The sequence below is a fragment of the Corvus brachyrhynchos genome, unplaced genomic scaffold (genome assembly GCF_000691975.1).
Source record: "Corvus brachyrhynchos isolate BGI_N302 unplaced genomic scaffold, ASM69197v1 scaffold32, whole genome shotgun sequence".
NCBI classification, from domain to species: Eukaryota; Metazoa; Chordata; class Aves; order Passeriformes; family Corvidae; genus Corvus; species Corvus brachyrhynchos.
The window spans coordinates 9,937,749-9,944,715 of NW_008237919.1; the positions used below are offsets into that span (position 1 = coordinate 9,937,749).

Here is a 6,967-nt window from a genome sequence, read left to right on the forward strand (position 1 = left end):
CTCTCCTCTCCTCTCCTCTCCTCTCCTCTCAGGGCTGAGGCAAGCAGGAGCAGGAAGCAAGGCAGCAGGGGCAAGGGATGTGCAAGGAAAGGACAGCTCAAGCCCTGGTGCATAATTCAGAGACCCCACAAAGCATCCAGCTCAATATAAACTTTGACCTTTCTCTGCTGTGCTACTCAACAGGCACTCACCAAACCCAAGCTGGTGAAATAATAGCTTTTTTAGTGTGTGTGTTTTGTTTTGTTTTTACAAACGATGAAGCTATGCCAGAGGAAAAGTCAATCTTTTTGGTCTTTCATAAAGCCAGCAAATACTTCCATGTTACCAGTTTATCTGTGTGAAAAATATTTAGAGGGTTCTATTTAAAACTAAATAAAAATAAAACAAAAATCAGTGACCAAGTCTCCTTCCACCCTCAAAAATAATAAACCATGCCTTCCATTAACTCTTCTTTAAAAGTTTTCTTTTTTTAGGAATAGAAATCTGTAATTGTCCCCGTGGAATACACTTTTAATAATAGCTACCACTTTGGGTTTTGTTTCTATTGACAGATTCAGTACTTTAAAAAGTAATAGTTTAAATTAATAGGGTTCTTTAATTATTTTAATTTATTTTAATTTTTAGGTCTTTTAAAAGTCAATGGGATATGCATTTTTATGTCTCCCAGTCAGTTAAGGAAAACAAATGCCATTCCTACTTGATATTCTTTAAATTTCATCTTTAAATTTAACATCTCTTAAATGAAAATAATTTTTCAAGATGTCAATTCTCCTACCAATAAACTTAATTAAGATGCACATTTAAATGAAAGAGAATTAATTCACACCATTCCATTTGCTTATTACTTGACAGGGTGTATTAAATGCCCAGATGTGTGAAAAGAAAACATAGAGAAAGAGGCACAAATAAAACAATCAGCATCAAAATACCATTTTCTGTCACCATTTTCCTATGTTCCTATAATAAAACTGTCAACTGCATGAAGTTATTTTCTGCTTTTTATGAGCATGGATTATCCTCACTTTCCAGTGAATAACTTCACTGACACTGTAAATTTTTGTTTGTTTTTCTCTTTTTTCTTTTTAATTTTAGAAGTCATGGTAGTTATGACTATTTCTATATTTAAACATCCCCCTCATCCACACCCCCGAATGGCTGACTGGACAATCAGTAACTTTTTCCAGTTAATTCTGTATAACAAGTCAGTGTTTCCTTTGTTTGAAAGGTGATTTCTAGAACCACTTTCTTACAAACAGGAATAATACCCATTTGGGGGTTTATTATTATAAGTTTCTTTACAAAAAAATCTAAGCCATTTTGGATTTTAAATGGGATGTGGTTTGTTTCAAGACAAACAAATCATATTTGTGGAAAGTCTAATTATTACCAAACCACTCTTTTCTTGTGTGGGGGCTGTATTGATTGGGGTGCAAACACGCTCCGCTGAAGCCAGGCAGCACTGGCCTTTTGCTGTCTGTTCAACTAATTCCTACATCTACTACCACCAAATGTAAGGCACAGAGAAACAGAAGTTATTTCTGTCAGTGGCTCTGGCCCCCCTTTGCTCTGTCCAGAGGCACCTCTGAGATGTAGGTCGGCACAGTGCTTCCTGCCTGGATCCCACCTACGGACCAGGTGCTCACAGGTCTCACACCAGTTTTCTCCCTGGCTCCCCAAAGATCCATCTTCCCAGAGGCTGGAGTCATGACCTGTGTCTCTGCTAAAGCCTTACTCTCAACCTTCCCAGACTTGCAAATGAGGGAAGCAAGCCCCAGGAGCTGAAAAAAACCAAGGGTAAAGCATCACCATTGGCCAGAACATCATGGAGAAGCAAAAATTGTCTCTTTGGTGTTTGGTAGATTGCTTGTTTTGGATGGAGAGAGAGAGGTTTGTGCACCCCCTGGGAAAATAATGGTGGGTGATAAGAAATCTTCGCTTCTGGATTTCTCCTCCTTCACCTCCAAAGACAATTGGGTAACCCCTCCCTGGCTAGCTTTTCAGAGAAAGGCAGGTTATATTACTGGAAAGTGTGGTCTTGGTAATAGCCAAAACATCTACGTAAAGCCTCCTTTATGAAGCTGTTCTTAGGAAGTTGTGAGAAGGAGCTAAGCTGAAGAGCCTTTGTGGTACAAGCTGTCTTTGGCAGTGTGAACACAGCTGATCTGTACTTGATTGCATGACTGGCTAGGAAATTTTGACTACGAAGACTCAGTGTGACTGTCAAGAAAAAAAACACATAAGTAAAGTACAAAGGCTATTTTGGGCATAATAGCTAGTCATTCTGAACACTAAGGAAATACTCACATACACACACATCACAAAACATTACATATATGGAGATGCTATGATAGCTCATACTGTCTCATAATTTCCATTTAAAAGTTTCAAGGATTTCATCATTCACCCATACACATTTACTTTGGGGCAAAACCAGACATAGAGCATACCTTAAAAAATGGGAAGAGTTGAAAATGCCTACTACTCAAACCAAGTAATTTGATGCAAAGATGGTATTTTATTCACAAAAATTCTAACAAAAAGTGGCTGGTAGTAAAATAACACAATTTTTTTCCACATCGGGTCTTGCATTTGGGTCACAACAATGCCATGCTACAGACTTAGGGAAGAATGGCTTGAGAGCTGTTCAGCAGAAAGGAACTTGGGGTGCTGGTTAACAACTGGCTGGATATGAGCCAGTCGTGTGCCCAGGTGACACATGGCATATTGGCCTGTATCAAGAATAGTGTGGTCAGCAGGACCAGGGCAGTTATTGTCCCCCTGTACTCAGCACTGGTGAATCTGCACCTTGAGTTCTGTGTTCAGTTTTGGGCGCCTCACTACAAGAACATTGATGTGCAGGAGCACGTCCAGAGAAAGGCAACGGAGCTGGTGAAGGGTCTAGAGAATGAGTCATGAGGAGAGGCTGAGAGAGCTGGGGGAAGCCTGGAGAAAAGGAGGCTCAGGGGAGATCTCCTTGCTCTCTATAACTACCTGAAAAGAGGCTGTAGCAAGGTGGGGATTGGTCTCTTCTGCCATGTCTCAAGTGATAGAATGAGAGGAAATAGCCCTAAGTTGCCACTGGGGAGGTTCAGGTTAGATATTAGATAACAAAATTTCACTGGTAGAGTGGTCAGGCATTGGAGTAAGTTGTCCAGGGATGTGGCGGAGTCACTGTCTCTAGAAGTGTTCAAGAGGCATCAGGATGTGGCACTCATGTGTGGAGGGTTATGGTTTACGGGTGATTATGGTAGTGCTCGGTTGATGGTTGGACTACATGATCTCGAAGGTCTCTTCCAATCTTGATTCTGTGATCTATACTTTCAGAGATCATAAATATATTGCACTCTTTTGATATTCAAAATCCAATGGGATTTTGAAACTATTTACAAATGTTAATTATTTCATAGCTGCTGTCAGGTAAATTATAAATTATTCCATTTGATACATGAGGAAACCAAAGGCCAAAGAGACTCAGCTTTGTGAAGAAACTAATGACATAAAATGACACAAGTCTCAGCATCAGTAATTCTCTAACTTCTTTCAAACATCACCTCTTTCTTCAGGTACAGCTATGAGTTTCTATGCCATTGCAGCAGCAAAAAATAAAGACAAATTAATTCAATTTTTATCGTGATTTAGAAAGGTACTGCAATAAATATGTACTATATCGCCTTTGAGACAGCTATACTCAAGGCTTTTGTCTTTGCAGTGAATGATTTGCCGTAACAAAAATAGATGCATTGCCACCCTAGAACATTTGAGCTTTAGTCTTAAAGGTGGACAGAGTAATGTTAAGAGGTGACAAAGTTGCACAAATTGTTAAGGTGGTACCTGTCCTGGGAGGAGCTTTTCCACTTAGCACTGTCAGTACTGAATGACTTAAGAAAAATAAATCCATTGAAAATTAAGAAAAATCAAACCCAATACAACCTTTTCACCCCAGGTGATTCCTTCAAAGCCATAAGAACACATTTATCTCACTTTTTCATAGTTTTTTTCTTTGCTCCCTTATCTCTACATGTAAGTAGAAGATCACTGGGCTCCAGGAGCCGGAGCTTCAGAAAAAGTGCACAAGTAATGGAAAATACTAAACATTATAGTTTCACTTCTGATGGGCTTGCAGCCCCAGATGCTGCTTAAATAATTTCATTTCTGCCAAGCTTGTAACTTCACTTTACACTTTTGTGACCCCACTTCTGGTCATGACTTTTAGTTAGGGACTTGCTGCTGGAGATACTGAATTTGAGTTTGAATTTGGAGAAACTGATTTATTTCAAAGACTGTGCACAGAGCTACTGACCCCCTGTCTCCCTAACAAAAAGGAAAACATCAAGAGTCAGAGTCCAAGAAACTTGTGAGATGGAAAATTTTTAAATATGGTCATTTAGAGCCTTTTCTTTGGGCCCACCTTCCTGTTTTAACACTTCCTGCCCTCCTGCAGGATGCATGCATGATAATAACAGCCCTACCCTGCTCATTTATAGTGAGCAAAGTAATCGTGACCTCCTCTGGAAAAGCTCTTGTAAAAAAGAAACGCAATGCAGAAATAATGGGCTACAATCTGACACTGTTGAGAACTCACAGCTTTTCCTTAATGTATATGTTCCTGGTGATTGATGCCAGTCTGGCCCAGTCCACATCTTCCTCTTTCTCCAGCTGAATCTGCAGTGATTCCCTTCACATGGAAGCTGTGTCCAGCTCACTGCTCCTAGAAAATGCTGGGGAGGGAGCACAGGGGTGGCAGAAAGGTGGTTGCCCCCACTCCCAGCTCCTAAATTTGAGATGAGTTTAGTTCCTACACCTTCTCCAACAGCCAACTGTGTGTTATACCTGTAACGACCTTTTCTCTCCAATTTTCTAGGGCATTACTGGGATCAAAACTGGGCTGGTACCCTTTTGTGTAAGTGAAGAGAAAGGAAGCCAGACAGAACTGATTTTTGCAGAAGGAAGATCTGTCTCTGTAGGAGAAGGGGTTGTGCTGTTTACAATGATACAATGGTTTGGGTTGGAAGGGACCTTAGAGATCATGTAATTCCAAGCCACCTGCCATGGACAGAGACATACTTCACTATCCCAGGTTGCTCAAAGCACCATCCAACCTGGTCTTGAACACTTCCAAGGATAGGGCATACACAGCTTCTCTGAGCAACCTGTTCCTGTGCCTCACAACCCTCACAGTCAAGAATTTCCTCCTAGTATCTAACCTAAACCTACCCACTTTCAGTTTAAAGCCATTCCCCCTTGTCCCGTCACTTCAGGACCATGTGAAAAGTCCCTCTCCAGCTCTCTTGTTGTCCTCTTTAGGTGCTAGAAGGCTGCTGTAAGGTCTCCTTGGAGTCTTCTCCAGGCTAAACAACACCAACTGTCTCAGTGTGTCTTCATAGGAGAGGTACTCCAGCCTCCAAGCATCTTCACGGCCCTCCTTGCTCCAAAAACTCTATGTCCTCATTATGTTGGAGGCCCCAGAGCTGGACACAGTACTCCAGGTGGGTCTCGAAAGAAGGGGGCAGAGGAGGAGAATCACCTCCCTTGCCCTGCTTGTTTCTTGGTTTCTCTCCTTCCCTGAGCAGTGGCAGTGGTGCAGCGGGGCAGGACATTTGAGCTAATCAGAGCTACAATTGCCTTGACTCACCAGCTGCTAATGCTGCAGCTTTTCTGTTGGTGTGTGGTCTTTGGTGTTCTTTTATGATGCTTAAAGAAACCACAAAATTATATTTTTCTTTTAGCATTAGAAACTCAGGTGTTGTATGGCTTGGAAATCTTCCTCGCAAGGGGAAACAGTGACATTACAAGAGGCAAGAGAGTGAAAGACAAGCAATTGAGAACCATTAGCAGAGTTGCCAGTCCTAATGGTTTTCCAAATAGGTTGGAGGATTTCAGACCCTTTCAAGGGTTTTAAAGGAAAATATGGGTTTTTAGAACCAGTTCCATGACTGATCATTTCCTTTCTCCCACCTGCCACCCAGAGGTGCTCCAGCTTCATCTCTTTAATGGACCAGGTACACAGGACTTTGCTTTCCAGCTGTCCTATGCTCCTGCTCACCACTCACTACTTCACAAGAGGGGGGTGAAACAATAGGAGGCAGAAGTTAAGAAGAGTTAAAGAAACAACGGCAACTAAGATAGCTGCTCAGTTAATGAATGTAGCTAGGATAAATCATGTTTGGAGGAAGAAGAGGTGGATAATTAATTTTGGAGGCTGCAGAGATGGAGGAATTTTGCTCATGAAAATTAACCCATATTTATACTAGAAGGGAGTCTATAATTTTGTTTTGGTGTAGAGATGGAAGCGTTCCTGGAGATGTAGTTGGAATAACTGGAATCCATCATAACAGTGTCTAAGTTTTCAGCTTGCTCTGTCACTGCCACGGGTAAAGCCAGGAGTTGGAACTGTGGCTGTAGGATATAGAAACGGAGTTAGGAATGCATTATTCTTTCCCCAAGGTTGTGGGACTGTGTACAACAGCACTGCCCTGGGATTTGAGGCAAGTGGGGGTGGGAGAAAAGCAACAAGTGGTTTCTCAGCGGTAAAGCCCAGTTTGGTAATTATTTCTTGTAACAGTACCATAAAGAATTTTGTTTAAATAAGTAAATACAATTCTGACATTATTTCAGGGACTTCATTTTGAGTTGTAGATACCAGATCTGATCACTACCTGGTCCTTGTATTACATACGGTTAGTTTTTCTGACTTGCTTCATCTGTCACGTAACAGCTGTGTCTTTGTTTTGCTGATTAAAGAAATACTTGTGGAATGGAAATGAATTAAATATGGAAGTAGAGCCCATGATGCTAACTCTGTGGCCAGACCATGTCAATGGAATTGTAGGTTTGTTCTGAAAAGTCTCCTCTTGCTTTTCCCTAACTGTTTCACAGTTGCTCAGTATGTTAACATGTTCCACGCAGGGGTCAGCAGTAGTTAACCATAATGAGGTAATTACAAGGTACATTGAGTACAGATGTATGT

The 6,967-nt window shown here is 41.2% G+C and overlaps 1 long non-coding RNA gene across 1 annotated transcript in view; it reads left to right on the plus strand.

Annotated features, from left to right (window-relative positions):
- Positions 1-5,480, plus strand: part of LOC108446489 — a 66,124-nt gene extending 60,644 nt beyond the window's left edge. Inside the window, exon 4 of the long non-coding RNA XR_001861699.1 lies at positions 5,305-5,480. This is a non-coding gene — a long non-coding RNA (uncharacterized LOC108446489). The remainder of the gene's footprint in view (positions 1-5,304) is intronic.
- Positions 5,481-6,967: the final 1,487 nt, after the last annotated feature.